The 24990-nt window shown below is 42.1% G+C and overlaps 1 protein-coding gene across 4 annotated transcripts in view; it reads right to left on the bottom strand.

Annotated features, from left to right (window-relative positions):
* srgap1a (SLIT-ROBO Rho GTPase activating protein 1a) overlaps nt 1-24990 on the bottom strand; it is an 85523-nt gene that overhangs the window by 54038 nt on the left and 6495 nt on the right. The window lies entirely within an intron of this gene.

The raw sequence follows: 24990 nt of genomic DNA on the forward strand, positions 1-24990 counted from the left end.
TAGTTGAACTCAGATCTACAAATCAGCAGGAAAACATCATTCATCTAAAATATACTGATGTGCAAAAAAAGGACAGCACATGTACACTACAGTAGTAGAAAACAACTGAATACAGCTTATTATCCCTTAGTTATGGCTCTTTGGAATGCTTGTGGGGATGTGAGGTTGGCCACAGTGGTCTCAGGTGTTTCATTAAAGCTGAAAATAACTCCAGGATGAATGGAACCTGATTCCCATCACACCCGGAGTTACAGTGTAGAGCGGGCTACACACACACACATACACACACACACACACCCTCATCAGTGCTTGTAACTGAAAACCCAAGTCCCAAAAAAGCAGAGGGGCTGGCCTCACTTAAACAAGTTGTATTTGCAGGTAAATTACCCTCTGAGGTCTTTTCTGAGGAATCACGCCTGTCAAGAGTGCCCCCTCATTTAAATTTACATCCTCGACAGGACAACTAAGATCTAACACACATACATGCACGCACACACACACACACACACACACACACACACACACACACACACACACATACATACAAATTGTTCCCTCCCTGTGTCCTGCCTGGCCAGGGCCATGTATAATGGATTTCTTCTAATGGAAGGTAGCCTGGGCCAGACATCTTCAGCAGAGGAAACAGATTAATGAGGTGATTTAGAACCACACAGACAACAGAGAGGGGCAGAGAGTGATTCCTCATCTTAAAAAGGCAGAAAACACTAAAGCTGCAACATGCCTTCACAAATGATTTGTACAACTCACGGGACAAGGTGCTATTATAAAAGGTAACAGCTTGTAAGGTCTTAGTGGCTGTTTCTGGCAACATATGGAAAATAAATAATACGGTCGGCGGCACTGAACAAGGACCATTTTTTCGGGGCAAAGTTTAACATGCATCATATTTTCCCTTCTTACAGTTGATGTGGTGATTATAAAGTAAACACCTACCAATATATGAGAGTATGGCCATTCCTTGAGAGCAGCTATAAATATGTGTAGTGGGATTTGAGAGAATTAAATCAAGAAACAAATCACCCATTTCTGATCTGGTTATGTTACTTGCGCGCTGATTTTTGAGTCCATAAAAGGAGTATGAGTCATTGTTTATCATCAACTCTTTTGTTTAGCTGTGAGACACAGTATTCCTGGAATATGGGAACATCGTGACAGTGCAGTGTCCTCACCATAAGATACACCGGGTTCTTTTAAATGAGATCATATTACTGTACTCGTCCAATATTGTACTGAACAAAAAAAGTTCATGCAGCACTGGGACAATACTGATTTGTAACACTGTCATGTGCACTTCATATTAATATATGGTTAAATAAATCCCAGCCCATATGAACGAGTGTTATTCATTAAACCATCTTATTATGTTATGTTGCACAGCCCTCCAGTTTTTTGCCCTTTATAGCAGCTTATGCCGTTCTGCCCAGTTTCAGATGTAGGCCATTCCTGAATAGCGGCTCTGCTGCAATTACCAGCTTTCAGAATGTCACAATGAATCATTTTTCTTTTTTTTTTTTTTTGGTTAGTCATAGTTTAGAAACTGTCCTGTTGAGTGTCTTTCTGTCTCAGGCAGGGAGGTTCAACTTGCAACTTTACCACATCAAATAATTTGGCTGTTTTTGTAGCCAATAGACTATTTTTCCTCCTTTGATGATTACAAGCTCCGTGTAACGACAGACACATGCTGCTTCCATCTTGTGTAGCAGTCTGTAATTGTAATTTATTGTAGTTACTACAACATTAAAAAATCATTTTCATGTGCAGTTGATTTTGTCATTGTCTGCCTGCCTCTGACCCCATAATCAGCTGAAAAGAAATATTCTTTTTGTTTATTTCAATGAGAACTTCAGCTTTTGTAGTCAACATCACTTGGAACTAGAGACTAAACTGAACCGGAGCTAGGCAAACACCAACAGTGAAAACCCATCCTAGCCAAGAGTTTCAATCTGGCCAACCTGCTGCCTAATGAATGCTCTCATTAATATGGAAGTAAAGTGGACTGAAACACAGATAGGCATTTGATGAGAGAATAAGACAGCAACAAATGCCTTTGCAAAAACAGCCGAAAGATCCCCGAGAGCCTTTAAAGGAAATCATCAATAGCTCAGTACATCAAGCTACTTAATGGCCAATCAACTGCTGACTCAATTAGAAAACTTCCCGTCAATGAGGGGTGAGAGCTGCATTTATGTGTGTGCTCGTACGGGCACGTGTCCTTAATGCAGTAATCAAATTACCACAAGTTTCCCCTCCATTCATCAGCATTAAATCTTCTCACAATCTTGATAAATTAACCATTTACGTTGGGGTTTTTTTTTTAGAAACCGTTTATTATTTCTTGCATTTTAAAAGGAGCAGCTACTTCCTTTCTGGCACTCACCAGGAAATAAACCACTTGATGTAAACAGACGTGACACATGAGAGGCGTTCCAGCAAAACTAAATCTGACTGAATGCTTATCACGGCAGCTACACTCTCAACCACAGCGAACGACAGGCATCGTTAACTTGGATGATGGGATATCAACGGCGAAGTAGAGGCTTGGCTTCAACCAAGAACTCAAAACTTCAGGTCACTGGTAAAATGTATAGATGACCGTGTCCATGAAGAAGGTAGTTGTGTTTAAATGTGACTGCAAGTCCACCAGGCCTTTTTGATAAATGGGTAAACCTTCCAATTGCTTCCATCTCCAAAGGATGTGGGGATTAAAACAAAGCTACCATGGCACTGACACAAAGGAGCGTACTGGATCATTTAACACAATTACATTCATGACTGCACATGGAAACTCATTAAATCATTCATTTTCTGAGTCAAACATTGGCAATTGAAGCTGTAGCACCAAGTTGAAGTATGGAGGAATTAATGCTGCAAGGCAACCCACCTGTCAGAGAAAATTACAGGTCTAGCACTTCCACAAAATAGGACATGTTTTGCAAACACACTTTTTAGCTCAAGAAAATTGGCCATGTCCACACTAAGGCAGATCTTTATTTTCTCAGTTTATTTTCTCCTTTTATACTGAACCGTTTTTTGTGTTTGACAAAAAAAGTGGTGTTTTACGAAACCCCTTTCATATGTAAAAACGGCAACCTTTTGTCACCTCTGTGACTGCTAATTTTGAATGGCAGTATATGTCATCTGAGGATCAAAATGTCCTTAATAAATTGGGTACGAGAGTAGGGGATTCTTACGTAAAGCTTTATGGTGCCTAAGAACTATAAAGCTTATAAAATAGTTTAACTGATCATCAGTGGAGGTTTGGTTTTTGTTTACCAAAAGAGGATAATGGAAAAGTTTTTACTGTTTTTACATTTGATTGTAGATCTTGAACTTTTCACATACAGCAAGTGTTCACGTACAGCATTTTCAGGTTTGTCCGCCTTAGATTATGACCACTGATTCTGGCATATATATATAAGAGAGAGAGAGAAAGTTATCTAAACCCAATGGCAAATATTTGAAACGAATAACTAAGTTACTGTAGTGTTCAAGGACAGCCAAACAGCTCCCTTTGATCATACTGATGCTTCATTTGAACCCCCTGCTGCAGGCAACATCAGCTGTCTGACTGCTTTCTCACAAAACTAACACAACCCACACAGACTCACACATGGGACCTTGAATTTATTTAACGCGCTAACCACTGTAATCCACATTTTTTTCTCAAGTTAGATCCATCTTAGTGTCATTGCGAGTGTTCCTCTACTATTACATGGTGCATTCCTGCCATTCTGAGGTCATCTGTATGGTAAACACGTGTGGCCTCTGTGCCGAGGGATTTGGGTGTGGGGAGAGTGTGTGGTGGGGACATCAAAGCCCTCTGTGATCCTTTTCAAACTGGGGAGCTGAGAGGAGATGAGAGCACCTGTGCACCGTGTTGAGAAATGACGCTACAGGATACAGAAAGAAATGGTGTAATGTTGCTGAAAAAACAGTCTGTCACTGCATTTCTCTCTCTCTCTCTCTCTCACTCTCTCTCTCTCTCTCTACCTATCGAGCAAACAATCAATCCAACAAAGCTCCATAGGCTTTTATAACCATTTTGGGGTTCATGTTGACATGAGTGGCTTGCAGAATTAAAACAGGGCCTATAAAGCAGTCAGCAACAAATCCAGCTGACTGATGAACATTCAGTCAATGTGGCCCAGAACGCACATGGTGTCGATATGGACAATGAAAGAGCGCTGTTTGGTCTTTGTGGTGATCAGTTTGGACCAAAGCCCTTTTGTTTCTAAACTGGATGTTATCCAATTGCTCCTTTGGAGGCCACATCACATACTTCCAATAACCCCATTCATGGCAACAAATATGTCCAAAGTTGCAGTTCAGAACGGCTTCTGATTTGCCAGATAGGCCTGTTCCATTGTCAAAGAAACTGCCTTGTAAGCAGGATGGGTACTGACCCACAATGTTGACCTGCAGAGAGAGAAACTGGGCTTCAGTGAAAACAACTCACCCACTGTGAGAGGGCCAGAGACATACGTTTTTTTTTTTTTCCCCCTCTCTGGAACCCAGTAACATGCTCTCCCCTGATGCTCCCAATTAACCTTGTGATGAATCGCTCTCTCTAAAAAAGTATCTGTTACTTTTGCTGAATGCACTGTATGTATTCCTCTGCCATAAAAGATTACAAACTCTCCAAAAAGTTTCTACAGTTTCTCCAAGTTGATTACAGTCTCTACCAACAGCTATCTGGGACATGCTGTACCACATCAGTCCCAAGGCTGCGTTTCCAAGCCACATGCAGAGTGGCTCATCAGCAGTACCTGAAATAGCAGCTGAGGCTTGAGGAGGGACAATATGTGAGGGTGCCCGGCCGCACCATCTGCCTTAGATCTAGGATTTGGGACTGGCAAAGTTGCCTGTGCCTCTTCTGGAGGTTGGATACAAAACAGAATAGATGTGATCAAAGGTAATTACGAAATGGCTGATCAAGTTTTTAACAGAGCACAAGCTTTCAATTACAGCTGGAGTGGGATCACATGCCTGACAGAGCCAAGTATCTACAGTATGTCTTCTTTTGACATTTTTTGAGCATTCATAAAATCCAACAAGGCTATACTGCCATACTTAATTATAGCGGGGCTATCAGTCATGTTCATGCTTCTTTGATAAATGCATACCATATGGTTTATTCCAGCAATTAGATTGGTAAAAGATGTGCCTACTACGTTGCTAATTTCCACTGAGCATGGCTCACTACGTAGTGAGTTGGTGTTTATGTTTAGTCTTGCAGAAACCAGGAAACTGTTGTTTGAGCTGGTTTACCTTCTAATGTCTCTATACATTTCTAGTTGCTTGTCAAATAACAGACGATACACTCATTTGCACTCCTGCCAGTGAAGAATGCCCTCTTAGTTATTAATACATTACTGTATCAGTTGAAAAGAATAGCTTGGCTTTGAATAATCAATGCAAGCTATGGAATAAGGCCATGTTCACATTAGATATTGAAGAGCAGAGAGATGCAGGAAGGATAGTAGATCAAGAATGTGGGAAATATAAAGTTGGACGTAAGCCCATGGCAACACATGGCATACACCTGTGCCAAAGAAGCTACCAGCACAATTCATGTAGTCACAGTGTTCAACCGATTCCTACCCAGTTTGAAAACTGATATGGCTCATTCCCTAGAAACCTCTATTGGTTGGATGGCCTTTTGGCCATCCTACTCTCCACCTGAAGCGCTCTCTGCCTTCTTTCTTTCCACAGTGTTAAGGAGAAGCAGATGGATGTGAGCTAAAGGTCTGCCAGGTGACTGACTCCTCACCAGTCCTGTTCCACCGGGCTGCTGTGGAGCATTTTATCACCAACACCTGGACCAGATGGGGAAACACTTGAGGGACTGAAAGGCGTCATGTGACCGACAGAATTAGACAAAGGCTTTTTGGTATGCTACTTGAACTGTACAAACTTGATTTGTAAAAAGCAAAGTGATCAGCCTCAGCAGATACATCAGAGGGGCGCATAACACAACTGGCCTCGAAAGTTGCCAGTGAGAGTCTCCAATCATCACAGCAAAATTCCTTGTGAGTATAATTACTAAAATGCACAAAAACAAGTATCCAGGAATTCACTGAAAGCCCATTGTGTACTGTCAACAGATGGTCACACTGTTCCCTCAGGTGGTGTGTTACAACAGGCTGTATTTTGGTCCTGAATACTAAACCCCTCTTGAATTGTACCAGTAAGTTCAAGTGAAACCAAAAACAATTCCAGGTCCATTATTTCATTCAACCATTTTATACCTAAACATAACTATTTTTCATCTTTTTTTTTTTTTTTTTTAAAACTCTTAAAACAAAATGGGGTAAACCCACAACTGTGGCCTGTTGGCTACCAGTGTAATATTACCTCACTAACCCTAGCTTTGGCTAGACTGCATCCACTGGTCACATGTCCCACATCATGACTGTTGTAGCACCCTCAAGAGTCTCCCAGATGGGACAAGTTTCTACATTTGACATCCTGACTCATAAGGGTCGGTGAATCATGACCCAGAAAGTCACAAACAATGTACTTGTAAAATAATCTGCTGTTAACTACCGCTAAGTCACATGGTATTCTTGTAATGACTTCATTACGTTGGTGGGACCAGTAAGAAATTCATCATGTGCTTGGTATGTGAGACATTGCTGGACCTTACTACCCCCTTTGCTTGATCTGGACTTCACCGCTGAAGTGTGTCACCGATTCCTGTGTGGTTATCATCTGAGATTACGTCACTACTCAGATTATATTACTAATGTCCTTATCTCCTTTTATTTACCAGCATGTTTAATACAGTCTCAGTCTGTGATGAAACATATAAAGCACTGAAATGGCGACAAATCCAATTTTAGGTTAAAATAAAGCTGTCAGGGACACAGTTACAACCTGAGGAATAGTCAGGTATGTCTGAAGAAACATAGATTTGCCAAAAAAAAAAAAAAAAAAAAAAAAAGCAGAGCAGATTCTCTCCGATCACAGCCAAGCTACACACAGCATACTGCCAGCTTTGCTAAAGCATTTTATCTCAAAATATTACAGAACTGGCAATGTGGGCCCCATTACAACATCTGACTGACATGTTAGCAGCTTCCAAAACCACAGAGAGTGTTCCAATGGAAGTACTGTAGACTACTGCGATCCAGAGAATGACTGTTAAATCACGGTGGAAAAGAGCCTGGCCCATAATCCCCTGTTTCTTTCAAACACTGTGAGCTGAACCAATGTCCTTTGGGATATTTCATGATCTAATAGGAGTATGGCATTACTTGTGTGAAGTGGCTTACAAGAGGTACATATGCAGAAACATATCAACAATGGCAAATTAGTTTGTTGGTCACTGCTGCCACATCCATACTGCTGAGGAAGAAAACACTATGAACTGCAACTGGGTCACATAAATTAAGATTTCCTCTGACACAGACACAAACAACCCCCCTCCACACAACATAACAGGTCCCATGGACAGAGACGTAAACCAAAAAAATTTGTGATTATACACACACACACCCGCTGCTTCTCTCAGCAACTACAATACACACATACACACACGCACACACAGGAAATGCAGTAGTGGCTGTGATTTGACTTCTTGTGTTTTCTCTTGGGCCTGGGAGTATTGTGGGCGGCAGACCTAAAGAGCTCAGGTTCCTTCCTGCTCTCTGGTTTTTATAGTCTGATTCAGAAACAGCTCAGCCATGCCGGCTAACCGTGCTTACTGTTCAAACACAATACACTCCAACAGTCAAAAAACAGATGTGAGACTAGACGATTCTAAGCGGGCAAAATAAACACTTAAATCTGTGTCAGTCCCGTTTAACGAGGTAATATTTAAAATGTGTGATTTCAATAACTGAAATGTAATAATGTCTGCCAATTAGATTCAACTCTGCCAAATAACATGAGCCAAAAATTCACAGTTGCTAAGGCAACACCCCTACAGACAAGAGGCCTACAGCAAGCAGGAGGGAGATCAATCACCCCTGACATTACGGTGGCCTGTGAGGACCATCGTTTTGATCCAAACCAAATAAGAGAGCGAGGAGCTGAATGCTGGGAGAAGTAAGCACACTTTAGAGGCAGGGCTGTTTGTTCAGCTGCTGGTTAACATCGAGACATTCTGTTTGATCTGGACACCAGTCTGTCCAGCCGAGATGTGTGTGGTTGTATGTGTGCTTGTGCTTGTGTGTGTGTGTGTGTGTGTGTGTGTGTGTGTGGGTGGGTTTGCTTCTGTGTGTGAGTGTGTTGATATATACAGTGCCAGTCAAAACTTCACACCTTCCCATTTTCTTGAATGAGAAAGTGTGTCCGAATGTTTGACTGGTACTGTACATGTATGTTAATGTGTGTACCCTCTTAAAGGAACACTAAACCTTTTGGGTGTCAAATAAGCCCTGTAGACTTGAAAAGTGATGCAAAAAAAATGTGTAGTTTCGTATAGGATGACAGGTGTATCATCTTAGATTCATAGCAGTGATGGGATTGCAATGGAGTCCCGTCAAAGCTTATTAAAACTTCCATAAAAACTTCTCAAAACACTCCTGTGGTTCACTTGGCTGCCCTACATGATAAGTATATTCCAAACACTCATAGTTTAGTCATCGTGTTGTAGCCTCCTCAGAGGTAATGTATTAATTGAATTATTGGCGATGCAAGGATATTAGGAGCATACTGAGTATGCAGATCAAATGCAGAGAGAAGAATTAACACAGTGAAAAATCACCCATGTGTCTTTGTGAAATATGTGGGACTACTCACTGGGCTAGTTTGTAAACTACTGTTGTTAACTGCCAAACCGCTAACACTCTAGCCAGCTGGTCTAGAGCTAGTCAGACACACTTGGTCTCCGGAGCATCTTTCTTTTTTTCCTCTGTACTGGGCCATTTACTCCCTTTTGGCATTTTGTTCTCTGGATTCTACATCATTTCATTTCAACAAAAAAAAAAAAAAAAAAAAGAGTTAATGAAGGGGGAAAAGGTTATCTCGGGTAGCAAGCTTGCCAATTGTCTGTTAGGAAGCTAGTTAGCCCACGTAACACAGTTTACGCAAACCATTCCTCTTTTACGGAGCAAAAAATAAGCTAATAAGCCATTAAAGCTTCCTCCATTTTGGAATCTCCGGCCCTCTGTTCCCTAAGAGGTTAACACTGTCAAGACAGCTTGCTATTGGTCAACGGCACAATGTCAAAGTTCATCAAAGCTGCCAAAAATCAGTATAAATTCACTTCACACCCTTGAGCGAATCCATTAATTGCAACAATCCAAATGCAATGAATTGATTTAACCACAAAATGTTAACAATTCAAATACTGATGTGATCAGGCCTTGATACTTCAGAAGTTGTTTGAATAGTTTCCATGGGCATTTGGTCTTTTCTGTTGCTGTAACTCTGGGTCGCCGTTGGAATTCTTTTGTAGCTGCTGTGAGTCAAAGCTGACTACAGATGCTGTCCTCTGCGAAGGAGCAAGCACATTTCAGACATATTTTAAGCCTATACGGGGCGAGAATTTGATACTCAAAAAATAGATTTTCAGCAGACTATCCTTAACAAAACAGGGGATAAAATGATCGACTCACCTCCACTTAAACGCTTCACGCAGTGGTAGAATGTGGACACGCAACTCTAAAGATGGGAAGTGGTTACATCTGTGTGGCTCAACATCAGAGAAAATGGAATTTGTGCGAAATACATTGATCTCTTTCAGTCTCTTGGCCAGACCTCACCCACTTTTCTCATTCATCTCTACACCATACCCAGCTGCTCTGTCTGCTGCCCTAAAGGGACCAGTGTGGGAGCTTGTGTATGAAAGAAAGAAGAGAGAAAGAGGGATAAAAAAAAAAAAATCTGTATACTGAAAACCAGTCCGGGCAAAAGCCCTCAGCATGTTTTAATTTAAAGGCTAGCCCATACACTGAAGTTTGAAAAACTATACTGGGCAGAGTATGAACAGCTCGGATGTAAACTTTTTCAACTTTTCCGAATGAAAAATGACACCTTGCCTTGCATATGGCCTGCCTTTGTGCTTTTGTTTGGGGATATTAGTGATGGGAGAGATAAAGGGGCTAAAGCTCATATGTCAAGACAGCCTCTCATTCTCAACAAAACTAACCTCGGGCAAAAGACTTGGCTGGGCAAGCCTATAGCTCTTACAGTTGGGATGTTTGTTTGGGGTAACAATACTATGAAAATTCTGTGGTCAGACAGCTGAAGAGATAAATGCCATTTAAAAAGGGTGCCACACCAGAAACATCTGGAACCGAGGCGCGCAAGCTTTCATCTATAGGAATATTTACTTCCCCTCGCAGAAACCAAATAGAAACCGAAGCATGCTAGCAGGGACCTGAATAATACAAACACTGAAAGATGAACCTTAAGAATGGCAGAGCAGTTATGTGGCCTGCGGTGATAAGCGTTTGAAGGAGGGGTTGTTTCTAAGAGACTGTGGATATATTCCCTCCTCGTGGGCCCCAAGGAGGCGGGAAGGAGAGAAAAGAGAGAGACAGAGAGTGCATATAAACGAATAGCTGCACAATAAGACTCCTCACCTACGCACCTGCATGCACCCTCAACACAAACAGGTAGACTTCAGACTGTGCACCTGTGTGGGGCTTGAGTCCATTACATTTTGCAGGTGTGCAGAACAGACGGCTGAGACATTTCCAGAGGGGGAAGACGGATCCATATGACAGCTTTGTCACTTTCACCTTCTTTGCCCTCAGTTCCTGAATCTCCTGTGTGTGTATGTCCTGACCTCTGCTCTCCACTCGTCTCCCTCTGCTGCACACTGGACAGTTTAGTCTCAGGTCATGTGTTGTCAGCAGTCTCTGATGGTGCTCAGAGCGCTTGTGGTCTGCTCTCCAACACTGATGCTTATTCCTGTCTGTAGGTCATCAGTGCATTTACTGACTTCAGTGAGACAGCGGTGCACACAAATTTACAGTAAAGCAACCAATTATTATTTATATTATTGCTTTATCTATTCATTATGGTTTTTTAATGAAGCAAAGTCTATAAAATACAGAAAATGCTTTTTAAAAACAGTCCAAACTCTCAAAATATTCACTTTACACTGATACAAAAAAGTAGCTAACATCTGAGTAGCTGAAAACAGTGAAATATGTGGTATTTTTGCCTGAAAAAAAATGTATGCATATCTATTTGTCTCCACATTGTCTGTTTGCTTACCTGTCTCTATTGTCCATCCACCTGTTTGTCTCTATCCAGACGATCTACATAGCTGCTGTCCTACGCCATCTGTCTGTCTCTCTGTCCAGCTGTCTATTTACCCGATGTGTTTGTACATCTGCCTTCCTTCACAGTATGCACACCTCTATTTTAAAGGCCTGCTCTTTTGTCTGTCTTCCCACACAGCAACGTGGAGACACAAGAGCTGGGCAGGGACCAGGATCGGTGGCCCGGAGCCAGCTGGACCCGCTGCCAGCTCGGATGACAACATGTTCCCGCAGACGGGACACCATGGCACCGTTGGGCCAGAGGAAAGTATAGTGGGGAAGAGATGACAGTACATAGCTACAGCTGAGGTGTCAATGACAGAGACGGACCACCCAGCTAACGCACCACCAAACAATAAGAGAAAAAGAGTCATGGATCATAAACAAAACTCTTAATTTGATCCAACAGACTCTCCATTTTTTTTGCCGTGAATTGCACAACAATAACTGGATACAGACCTAACCATGATTTTTTTTTTTTTTTTTAGTTATGTGTGTGTCTGTGTCTGTGTATGTGCACTCAACTTCCCTTGAACCTTGACCTACTGAAAACTGCATCCCAAGAATCAAAGCCAAGCAACTCAACTCAATTCAGGGTTTCAAGTTCAGGCTTTTGTCTGAGCTTAAGGCAGAAGGTCCACTGAAAAAGCACAATGCAAGCAAATATGATGAACAAGAGATTAAGAACATTGTGTATTTGTTTTCATTCAAGTGCAGAGTATTCTAATCATTCAGGTTAGAAAGGCTTGCTGACTCAGGAGCTTGGACAAACCAGTCCCAGTGTCACAGAGGTCTCTGTTAAAGCCCCCCCGAGTCTTCCTTATTATACACACCTTCTCCATAAAAACAGCCTGCCTCCATGACTCCCTTCAGACTCTTCAGAAAGGTTTAGGCCCTTAATGTAATTTTAGCGGACGGCTCTCCTAGATGAATTCTACATATAACCGCAGAAGAGGAAGGGGAAACACACCTGGGGGCTATTTTTCATTCTCCCTTTCTTGTTCAAATGTTTCATCTTTCGTCTTAATGAAAACAAATACCAGCCAAAAAAAAAAAAAATGGCCGGTAATATTAGCTTAATCCGTCTTTTCATGACTCTAAGAAAAAAAAAGATCAGTAGATGAAGGGAGACTGTGAACTTCAAAAATATGTTAATGCAGGAGCAGCTTTAAGAACACAAACAAAAACACAAACACCAGACAGCAGTGAAGTAACGAGGAAGCTCCTAATGGTTTGTGCTTTAATCAAGGTTTGTCCTGCAGACACGCTCTCCATCATTACTTCCTCTCTCGACCCGGCCGGTTGAGGCAGATGGTCGCCCACCTAGAGCCCGGTTCTGCTCGAGGTTTCTTCCCGTTAAGGGAGTTTTTCCTCGTCGCTGCCGCCTGGTGCTTGCTAACGGGGGAATGTTGGGTCTCTGTGAACTAAAGAGGAAGGCCTAGACCTGCTCTATATGAAAAGTGCCCTGAGATAACTTCTGTTGTAATTTGTTAAGACTGAGGCTGAAGCTGCACATTACTGACAAAAAGTTAGTATCCTCACCAGCTGATGATGAGGAGCGGCATTGTTCATGAACAGACAGTTAGTCATAGTATTATAGTACAGTGTTACAAATAAAAACACATTGAAATGTTTTTCCTTCCTTCCTAGCTAACCCTTGGATGGAAAACATACTTGGACTCACAAAACACTTGTTATATTTATGCTTTAATGTTTGTATTTTCAAACAATATCCTTTACCTTTACCAGAAAAAAGAATTTGAGGATGAGGAATAACCAATGAGTTTGGCCGATGTAATGCTGATCCATCCCTTTGCACTTTTGCTCTGTTCTTGGTTTAGTACAAGCAAAAAAAAAAAAAAAAAAAAAAAAAGACACCACCCTCTAAACTCTTCAGACATCAAGCATCACTTTAATTTAAGAAGAGAGAAATCCAAAGCTTGACAAACTCGTTGTGCTTAGTTATGGTCACTGTGCTATGATTGGACAATCACTGCTCACCTCAGAGTTTAGCAAACGGTCAATTCCTGACAACATAATGTTAACATATGGAGAACATTTCATCTATAAAGCCCACAACGGTCAATGTAGAGTGAGTGAAAAGTAAATCATTGTCAAACACAAGTGTATGTGGTTACTTTCCAACAGTAGGGTGGGAAGAGATTTATCTCCGCTGATATGTTGTTTGATTCCTACTCATTTCTTTCTGTGGTTGGGTCAGTGATTGATGACACCTTCAGGAGTCAGCCAACCAGCACGTGTGTGCCAGAGACAGAAAGAGCAACAGCCAACCTCAATCTTGCAGCGTGGAGTACATTACGACTAACATCACAGGGGTGCACAGCTACCCTGAATTAAGGGCAAAAACCAACATGGGAAACATCAGCCATTCCTTCCTGATTTGTTCTGTATCCACTAAACGGCGAAGAAAAAAAAAACATCATCCTTTGCTCATGTGTTTTCCTTCTCGTTACTGACCACCCCTTGCTGCGCCCCTCCCCTCGCCCCGCCACAAAAAACAGCACCTCACAGGATGTGTGGTTTCTAGGCCTTTGATAGGGTTAAGCCAGTAGAGGAGCTGGAGGGACCGATGAGGAACAACCCTACTATTCAAGACCAGGCCTGTAATTCCAGAGGCAAGGACATGTGCTGCAAAGCACGCTGGGGGAGAGAGCGAGGGAGCAAGAGAAGCAGAGAGGGGAGGCAGAAATGGTATGAGGCCGGTTATTAGTTGGAAAAGTGTTAAAGAGGAGGACTGAGGGCTCCACTATCTCATGAGCCAGAAGTAGGCAACAAAGTAAGCTTTCTGACAAAAAAGGAAGAGTGGCTCACATTTTGTTGTCAGGCCTTCAAGCTCTGTATACAGTAAAAACTGTTCCTGGACCAACTCTGGCTTCTTTCATATTATTATATTGTTATTTTAAGTAAACTGAAACCTGCTTCAGATGCATGAGAGATAGGTCAAGTGGCACCAGAAAGGACAAATCCATGATTTAAAAAAAGGACAAAGACAATAAAGGCGACGCAAATAGACAAAAGCATCATACAGACGTGTTCTTAATGGACAGAACATTTCACTGGTGGGAAAAGAAAGTTAGCACGACTGCACAGTGTCAGTGTTCATTCCACAACAAACAATGGAGTCTTTTCTCAATTGTACACAAAAGCTTCCATCTGTTGCTTTTTTCTCGGCCTCATCTGTAAATCGAAGGATTGTTTTGGTAGACTTTTTTTTTTTTTGTCCCTCTTTGCTTCATCTTGGTTATCTCCCACTTCAAACAAAATAGAAAAAAAAATATCCCCAAATTCAATTTAGGCTTTACATTTGCTAACAAGACTCTTTAAAAAAAAAAAAAAAAAAAAAAAAAGAAAAAGCTGGAACCCATGAAACAGACTTTCAAAACTTATAATCAGTTCCAGCGTCCTGCTCAGATATTCCCGGGACAAGTTTTTTAAGAGACAAGGCTACTTTCAAGGTCAAAAAAGATGGATAACACGTCTTATCTGCAAAAGAGCAGCTGGCTGAGACAAAGCTTAAAGTTTATACTATCACTCTACGCACACACACACACACACACCACACACATGCTCATTCAGCATAGTCTAAAAATACTTTTACAAACCCAACTGTGTCTACACACAGGCAGTATTGATTACTAGGGTAATGCCTTTAAATTAGAGTCCAAGTAGCACACAGCGTCCTTGTGTGCTAGCCTCGTGAGTGTTAGTAGGATGTATAAATGTTTGTTTAGCGTCATGCTCTGTGTGTGTGTGTGTGTGTGTCTGCCGCTCCCATCTGTCATCATTTCAATCTTTCTGTGCGAGTAAATGATGGTACATTTGACCAAAAAGGGTTCGCAGGTCATGAGAAGTTCTACAATAGTGAGGAGTTCCATGAGACAGAAATCACATGCATAATGCATAAATGAGCAGAAGTACTGCAGAAAAAAATGCAACACGGCAACATCAACAGACTGTAGGAAAATGTTCTTAGTTCAGTCGAGTAAACTCTTGGCCTTGGAACAACAGTTTATAGGTAGCTGACCATAAACGGCATGACAAAGAGATGGCATAAAGATAAAAGCTCTCGCTACCAGTGGCAACAGGGGCAATGGAAGAAAAGCACTCTAGCATAAGGAGGCATTTATGCTCCTATTTTAAACTTTTCTGTGTATGGGCTGAAAACAGTGTGTACAAAAAGCAGAAACTTCCCTCAAACTCCTCTGAGGAAAAACAGTTAATCTTTTCCCACCTGGTGCTCAGAGTTGTGACAGCTGAAATAATCCACTGGTGGAGATGGCTTCAGCCTCGTGTAAACATAGTCACTTTGGGGAATGTGGAGTGTGATCTCTTTGCACGAACGGTAGAGTGATATAAGAGTTGTCCTTCAAAAAAGGTGCTGGAATATACAGTCTTCATTAAACATAGAGTTTTTGAGATGTCTGAGTGTTATTGAGACTAGAATGAAGCAAACACTTAAAACTGCTGCAGTTCTCTATACTGAGGACGTTAATAGAGGTGTTCAAACGTGCTTCATTAAAACTTAACACTAAAGGAGAGAGTTTGCCTGCTAATGTTCACAGTGCTGAATCAAACACCTCAGTCAGCTTAACGTTTGCTGTCTATTAATATCTTTGTCATAAGAATCAAGTCGAACTAACAACTACTACTTTTGTCTCAGTGCGGTTGACAAATAGCTAAAGCAATCTATTTACTTTAGTAATGGGAATGGCTCCTTTGTGTATTGCAGAAAAATGTTCTCAGTCTAAGCTGAGCATCATTTCGCTATCCTGACGTGGTCATCTCTGAGCACAGCTGATGACATCAGCTCTAAAAGGGACATGGGGAGCAGAGTAAAAGCAGATCAAACACCTGATGTATCTGGACAGCTGGTGTCCCGTGAGGAGGATAAGAGAGTTGGGAGCCAAGGTCTCTGAGGCCAACTGAGTCCGATCAAGTCCGCCTCCTATTTCCTCTATTCATCTTTCTCACTCTCTTGACCTCAGTTTGATTAAAAGAAGGGACTTTTAATACATAGTGTAATGGGATTATTCTCCGTTGTAATTAGATTGTCTGTTGTTCTGGTCGATTATATACCAATCTTCTTCAACTGATTCCCCCCCCCCCCCCCCCCAATTGACAGTGCTAGCATATCCTTTGAATATTTCTTCTGCTTTTCTAATTGAGTGAGGATGTTTTGGAGAGCGCCCTGTTCAAGCCCCTTTGAGGGATTTTGCACCTCTCATCACATTTTTCTGTTGTCTCTGTGTACATCAATATGTGTCTTTTGCAAATGTGTAAACAAATCAAAATAAAAAAAAATCAAAAATCAACAAAAAGGCCTGTGGATGTGCAAACATTTGGTTCTTTTTCAGGATATTTTCTCTGTAAATACAGAAGTAGGAAGTAACCAATGCATTTTCTTGTGCACAGATCCAATATGAAGATTTCTGAGAGGATGAAAAGATCTTTCATCCTTTGGGAGGCTAGAAGAGAAAAACCTGAGAGTTGAGGCGGCATTGACGATAGGCACAGTTTTTGGAGCTGTAAAACCATGAACATACTGAGAACAAATTTGAAATGTGTCAAAATTCATTTTCAGTTGGTAACCACACTTTGGCAGCTATTTGAGCTGAATCAAATCACCTCGACCTTTATAAATACAGTAAGTTTTATGTTTGGAATTCTTTGGGAAGCACCCAAGGAGTTCAAAAGATCTAAACTGCAGATACTATTGCGGGACTGTATCTGCAACTAAATGTGCAGAGCAGGGAAAAAAAAAAAAAGAGAGACCACTGACGAGCACATGGTTCATGTATATGTATATGCGTACAGTCCACCTGTACAGTCATAAACTTTCAGCTATATGCAGACAATCCATGCAGACACTCGCAGACACGGGTAGACGCTGAGATTTACATCACGAGGACCTTTGCGGCCACACAAATGTGGAAAGTATTTGAGTTTAATCAGAGACCAAAGCGAAGTATATACCCCTATATTATAAATAACTCTCCTGCCTGAACAAGCACATCAATATGACATGCTTTAAATCCACACTTGGCACGCTTTGGCCTTTAGGCTGACTGGTCACAGGCTGGGGGATTGAGGGCACGGGGTTGGGGCAAAGAGGGTATGTTGGGGGTTTGAGTAATAAAGTGCATTGGTGGGTGCGCTAAAGCTGGGATTGAAGATTGAGGGTAGAGAATTAAGGGCAGGTGGAAGACAGTGGTGGGGGGTTGCCCGAGGGCTGTGGTTTAAGCTGAAAGCCAAATCTGATAGCCTTTATGAATAATGATACCATGCACAGTGTCCCATACATACATAACCATGGTCCTTGTTGACCATGGTTATGTATGCACAATCATTCTGTTTAATTTTAAAGGTATTATAATTAGTGGTGTATGCAAACACCGAATGAATACAAATATATATTCAAGCTGATTCCCACCATCAGACATTTGTGAAGGGTCTTTTCCAAAAGCCACGAGAAAACGCCATTGAGATTTTGCCAAGAGCCGAACTTCAAAGTTAAAGCATAATCTAAAATCAAAGAGCTATAATTCTGCTGATATGATACACTGCTACATTTCAACCAAATATGCACACATGCATTTTTAATGGCTGATTAAGAGCTGTAAATGAATCATCAGAGCCAAAGAAAGAGGGACCATCTTAAGCCTGCAGTCATTATCATTTTATTATCATGCAAGTTTCAAACGTTCCCAAAATCGAACAAAATATTAAGTAGAACTCCGTGTTTCTTGAGCTGCGACTAACCAAACTGACAGCTCAAAGCAAACTTTAAAAGAGAGAGAGAATTTAATGCTGTACTGAAGGATTTGATTTTTTTTTTTTTGCTCTGTCTGATGCAACAACATCTGTAAGGCCAAAGTCGCACTGCGAGGGCATAATAATGAGGCTGCCTTGATCGAGACAGCCCGCTGCAGTGCAGCTGAGTTTAGTGGTTTAAACTGAGGCGTGGATAAATATTTGCTCTACATTCCTCTCCCCCCAAACATTAAAAAGGATCATTTCGTCAATTTTCAACCTTATCTCTAGCTATCAGAATTAGGGATGGGGTATGAAAAACTCCTGCTGTTGTTGCCGATGTTCTCTGTGTCTCAGGAGCACAGCTGCAAAATCTGTTGTTCTTCTGGCACCGGCGTCGTCATTTGACGGGGTGTGCTGTAGATGCCACTCAAAAACAGAACTTCCTTGTTCTCTTCGGTTGTATTGCAGACTAGCTACATTTCCAACAGCGAAAATGGCATCCCATAATATGAGTGCAGAGGATGTTATGGACGAGGATACATTTTACACAGTGTTTTGGCTGACTCAGATATTCTGCCGTATTTATTGGAGCCAGAGTATACAGCCGAAGAAATGCAGTGCAGAGAGGTCGAGGCTGTGGCTGCATTTTGAGGGAAAGCAGCTTGTGCGCAATGCATCCTGGTACATGTAGGCACTGCTGGTAGGGCTCCATGAGTGGGAAAACTCAGCTTTCTCGGTCGATATAGCACACACTGAAGAAGTTATTGCTTCAATTGACTACAATTACCATCAACACTGATTGGACATCCACATTAAACGTGACACCTGACAAAGGAATCTTAAGAAAAGGGGGAGCACGAAGGAGGAGGATAATGACATGTTTATGTCAGATTGAGAGCTACTCACTCAAACATGTGAGCAACAGAGCACATTTTCTCAACTCTCAGTTGTATCAACACTTGATAGAACAGAGGTCTAATTTTTATCTGAAGCATAAATTTGTACGTGTAACTTTTTAACTTGTAGCTAAAATATGTTGATTTGTGCAAGCCAAGCAACTTACTAACGATTGGAAGCATAATATACTGTAAGTAGTTCAATCTTTATTAGGTCTTTTTCCTCACCCAGCATTGCTTTAGAAGACGTAACTGTACTTCAAATCACATCCTAATCTTTCCCCTCACTCAGGTTTCAGATTGAGCGACCCAACCGCATCCCGTACTGCCGCTTGAGGCCCAATCAGTCCCCTTGTCACAGTCCTGGTCACAGCCAGCGGGGGTGATTTCTAACAAGGTATCTGAAGTGAAAGCCAAGCCGCAGAGAATGAGGAAGTCCACAATGACCGCCCCCTTCCTCACAGGGCAGAGGCTAACATGACTAACTTCAACACTTACACACACACACACACACACACACACACACATACACACACACACACATACACACACAGAGAAGACGAGAAAATGAGGAGGCTTCACAAAAACCTCATTTCCAGATAATTACAGTGGAAGCCAATACGGAGGAAGTGACAGAGGGTTACGTGTTGTTATCTCCTCCGACCTACCCTGAGGGAAGCTTTAACGGCCAATCCTCCCCCACTTTCCTAAGTACCAGTGACGGACTCTGAGAGCAGTTTCTCAGGCGCTGAGATGACATGTCTTCTACTTTAAGGATGTCCATCAGAATCTCTCATTAAAAGCCTCTGTCATCTTCCCTGCGCGAACACAAACTTGACAAGACTGGACAGGTGAAACCGAACGCCGGTTTTGCCCGCAGGAGGCAACACCACACAGATCCGCCCAACGCTTTCGGATTACCATAAGAGATCTGAGCCGAGCGCGGCCAGAGGATGGGATCGACCTCTGGGCAGCTGCTCAGAGTGCGAGAGCGGGGGACAAAGAGGGAGGAAGAAGAAAAGAACAGACAGATCAGCTTTCACTGCTCTTTGTTTCTCTACACTATAGCGAGCAAGACTGGGGCTTTCTCTTTTCTGTCTCCCACAGAGCTGGGAGATAGAGGCCACCCTTTCGTGAGCGTGTGTGTGTGTGTGTGTGTGTGTGTGTGTGTGTGTGTGTGTGTGTGTGTGTGTGTGTGTGTGTGTGTGTGTGTGTGTGTGTGTGTGTGTGTGAGAGAGACAACGGTCCAGTCATGCATGTGCCACACACCCAGCCAGGTTGCCATGCATCACACACCTCTGACACGCCATTAACCAGGACAAATCACAGGACCCCAGGGGAGATGGTAGCTTCCTCCACATTGCCTGATTAAAAAGTGAGATATATGAAGCATGTCCACAGTGTCTGTGGCCATGCTAAAGCAGCTGACTGAGCAAGTGTATGCAGACCCACACACACACACACACACACAGTGCTGACATTTTTGAATTGTTCTAAACATATTCCCAAGCGACAATGGTGCTTCAGCAATTTCTGTCAGCCTGCTCTCAGAGCAGATCATAATCTATAATTAAGAGGGAGATAAAAAGTGTCCTCTATACTATTTTCTTAATGACCATTTGTGTCAGATAGACTACTTAGGGTTATGAGAAAAGGGGCAGAGCAGTACAGAATCACACTCATTCTATTTCCAGACCGGTTTGATCTAAAAAACTAACTTTGCTTTGCAGCCCATGCCACTCCTATTAAACTATAATAAAATGGGCTGTCAGGAGTCTGCAGGGACTTCTTGCAGAGAGGAATGTGCTCTACTTCATCCTAACCTAAAAAAAAAAAAAAAAAAATCCCCCAGAAACAGAGATGACACGACTAAGATTTCCAAGAACTCAGTTGCAGCTACATGCGGTGCTACTGTGCTTTGCCAGGCCGGTTCCTTAACAGGATTTCAGACATCACTGAAACAATCAGTAGATGGAAATATGATAACAGAAGCATTAAATTACTTTTTTAAGTGCAAGTTTAGTTTCTAAGTGCGCTGTGGAAAAATACTAACAGCTTGTTTCCACCACAAGAACTTTTCCAATGGTCCAGGAACCATTTAAAGACCTCAAGAACCTCACCTGTGTTTCAACCAGAGTGACCAGGGACTAAATTGAGTTCCTCTGCTATAGTTTCCTTAAAAAGTAGCTGATTTGGGGGCAGTACTTTCTAATGATCCAGGAATGAGCAAATCAGAGACAGCAGCTATCAAGAGAGCTAGCCAGTGAACAAAAGAAACATAACTTCATTTGCTGATTGTTTCATCACAGTTACGTACTAAAGCAAAAGTTGAAAAAACAACATAAAACACTTCCCTACTTTCAGTATCCTTTTCCATCTCTGCATGTCCCCAATATATCTGTTCATTACTTTCATTCAAACATCAAAGTCGCTCCACAGTATATACAAAGAACAGCACGACTGTTTCTTCTTCCTTCTGTGTGAAAATTGTGTCGTAAAAATCATTTTTTAAATCCGTCAACAGACTAGTTTTCCTAACCTTCACAGATCTTCACGTGTACTGACAATCCAAACAGTAATGAGCAAAGGTTTAGTTCCTGTAGCTTCATATCTCCTGAAACTATTTGGGCAAAAGGGGGCTTTTATTTCCAGGAAAAGGTGTGCCAGTTAATCGTTACTTCGCAGTACGCAGTATAAATGTGAAAAACATGAGATTGAACATTCATTAATTATTCATTTGAATGGCCATTGGGCATCCGCCATCCCTGCTGTCGGCACACCCATCCAATAGGACAGAGGAGGGAGTTGGCAGAGCTGAGGACTCGGGTCAGGGAGCAGAGGTCAGAGGTTTGGTGACCAGAGTGTCAAGTTGTGCTGGACAAAGGGCCTCCAGTAGGGGTTCAGTGAGAGGACAGAGACAAGGGGCAGCACAGACAGAAAATGAATACCACAAGTTGCATGTCAGTAGCATTTCACTTAAATCCTATTATTAATTAGACTGCTGTGTGTGTGAATGTGTAACTGTGCTAGAAATAGTTGATGACTCAGGTGGATTCTTTTCTTTCATCTGACGGTAAACCACAGGCAAGAGGAGGATACGAAGAAAACATCCGCTGTTTCATCTATTGCATAATAACCGCATGACTTCAGGTCTCATGACAATAAAATAATTGTGTTATTTATGGAAACTGTTGACCAGTGTTGCATAGCAGCAAGGAGAGTTTTCAGGAGAACTAAAAGCTTCACAAATGCATCGAAAGATAAAAAAAAGGAAACTATAAATATAAATTCATGTGTCACCCTCAGTTTATTTCACTGTTTAAAATGATCTGTTAGCCATGGAGGAAATCTCTTTGAGGAGGGGGCATAACACAACCAATGAAAAGGACAGAAACTTTCATCATGTGTGACCACTGGAAGCCGGACACAACGAGCAGCGGAAGAACACGGCTGACAGATCTTTATCCGAAAATGGCTCTTTTTTTCTTTTTTGAAATTTCCGAGCACCCCTCGTATCCTCGAACCACAGCTATGGTTTCGGTTTCCATCTCGGGGGAGGGTGGAGGAGAGTTCAGGCTGGAGCTCACAAGACCTTGCCCGGGGGCTGCTCAGACACCAGTCGTGGCTGCACACTCGGCCCTGGCTGGCCTCCTCCCGCAGTAACCCACAATGAGCCTTTATTGTGAGGCTGATAAACTGAGACCATGGGAAACTCTTCCCAGCTCCTCACTGCACTACGAAAAACAGACCGCATGCACCGAGAGAAGCAGAAACAGAGGGAGAGGTGACCACATGAAACAGTGAAGAACATTTTGGGGGTGTCCGCAGCAGCCAGACTGCATTATATTTTCAAATTAAACAGAGCCGGCTTCTTGGCTTGAAGCTATTATCAATCAGCCTTACAGACACAAAAAGGGGAAGAAGCCTTCAGTTGACATTTCATTGACCGCTGCTTTTTATAATACTATCCCCCCCCCTCCCCAAAACTTCTCCTTAAGGTAGTCAGCCAATATGGCAGCCGTCCCTCAAGGGGTGGTCTTTGGTTATTGATTAGGGGGGCAGTTGCCTCAAAGGCTGCTTCCCTCGGGTCATAAGGTCAAGACAGAAGAAAGGAAAACGGGGGGGAGGGGACAAGGAGGAGTCACGAGATCAGTAAATTAAACTTGTGTTCATCAGTGTTAAGGGTGAATGGGAGAGAGATGACGGCAGAGGGTGGAGGGGAGAACTGTTTGGAAGAGATAGTGTGTGAAATTTTACACTTCATGTAAACTGTGATTTTTTGCTTCACATTTATCAGACCCAAAAGGATCTGAGGTTTGTGTGTGTGTGTGGTGTGATGACTGAGGTCAGAAACTAGTGACTTTACAGTGGCTTTGGAAAAAAATGTGATGCAGTTTGCAGCATTTTGGGTTATTCTGCAAGAAATTGTGGCAGATGTAGCGCTGGGGACAAAATTTCAAGCTCTCATGAGAACAAGTCTTTTCTTTTTCCTACGACACGGAAAGTCGCTAATGTGATTGGCTTGTCTTAGTCAGGTGCTGGAAATATGACTAGCCATTTGATGGACGCAGACAAGGCTTGACTTGCTGCTGGGTTTGTTATTCCTGCCAAACATTTGATTGTTTTGAATTGCATTATTTCAGGAACACTGGGAAGACTGCCAACTAAAGGCAGTCGGAAGTAGAGAGACATACAGGCACAAGTTAAGGCCCAGGATCAGATAAGGTGAACACAATGCTACAGTTGTTACTAAAGAGACTCCACATTTCAGGGTGGTTTTTTTTTTTTTTTTTTTTTTTTATATAAAGGCATTTCTTATCACTTTAGGTTTGGGTTTGTTTATGTCTCAGTGCTCTAATGAAGTCAAAATATCACACAGAACCAGATCTCCTTCCACGCAAGAAAGTGGAACAAAGGTGGGAGTTCTTAGTTTACTCATTTTTCAAATAAAAAAGCCAAATTGCAGCTTATGTATTAACTCCTTTTCTGTTTTTAGATTACTGCAAAATAAATATCTTTGGGTTTTGGACAAGATATTTCAAAATGTGAGATTGCAGTGGCACTAAAAGACTGAGTCAGTAGTCCACTGTGACCGATTGAATGTAACGAATTGCAGAAACACACATTTTTTATAGTCGGATTGACAGACAATCTTTAATGTGGATCAGTCACGTCATGGTCAATACATGATTCACTTCATAAGGTCAGTATCAGTATCGCTGCATGCCTAGTAATTCAAAAACCTGATAAGTAAGCCAGCTGGTAATATAGCTATGCTTACTGCAATTACAAACTTAACGTGAGTAAAATGACCTGATTGTGGTGTTAAAATGCCTGTTTCAGTAATCAAAGATCTGCCTTGCATAATCAAATTAGCGGAGCGCATGTATAAGCAGTGAGTGACTATGACGCCTCTCTCTGAGCACATCAGTAATTGATCTGATGAGTTAATAACTCAGTAGCAACAAAGGTTTTTACAAAGGAAACAAGTATTTACCTATCCATGAAAAAGTATTCTGCTTAAACAAACACTGAGCACCGTGAGTCTTTGCCACTGGGAGTAGATGGATGACTGTACAACTCAACTATAGTTCCCAGGAGGTTGATTCAAGACCTGCGTACCTGAGCCGAGCAGCAAACCCCAGCTTGTGGACAGATTGTCGTGGCCTGTCAAACCTTTGACACAGCAAAAGAGGGAAGCTAAAGTGACAGATGTCACATTGTTTAAGTGAAGACAGGAAACAAGAACCAGCAAGACACTTCACTTATAGCATGATTGCACTCATCTTAAAAAGCTTTCGGCACCGCTAAACGCATAAACGGCTTACAACCGGCAGACGAATCTGTTGAACACACACAGACGCAGATTAAAACAAGTCAACCAAGTCGGAGCTTATATGACCTCCGCCTTCACTTATTCCTGCACTGACCTCACACCATCCTTTCCCATCCCCCAATCTCCTTCCCCCTAATCCAGTCCTACTGGGAGGCAGGCAGCAGCATGGCCTGATGGTCAAACTGTGTCTGTCTGCCTGACTGTCTGTCCATCTGCTTGGGGCCCAGCAGTGGTTGAAAGGAAT

Source organism: Thunnus albacares, chromosome 7 (assembly GCF_914725855.1).
Source record: "Thunnus albacares chromosome 7, fThuAlb1.1, whole genome shotgun sequence".
NCBI classification, from domain to species: Eukaryota; Metazoa; Chordata; class Actinopteri; order Scombriformes; family Scombridae; genus Thunnus; species Thunnus albacares.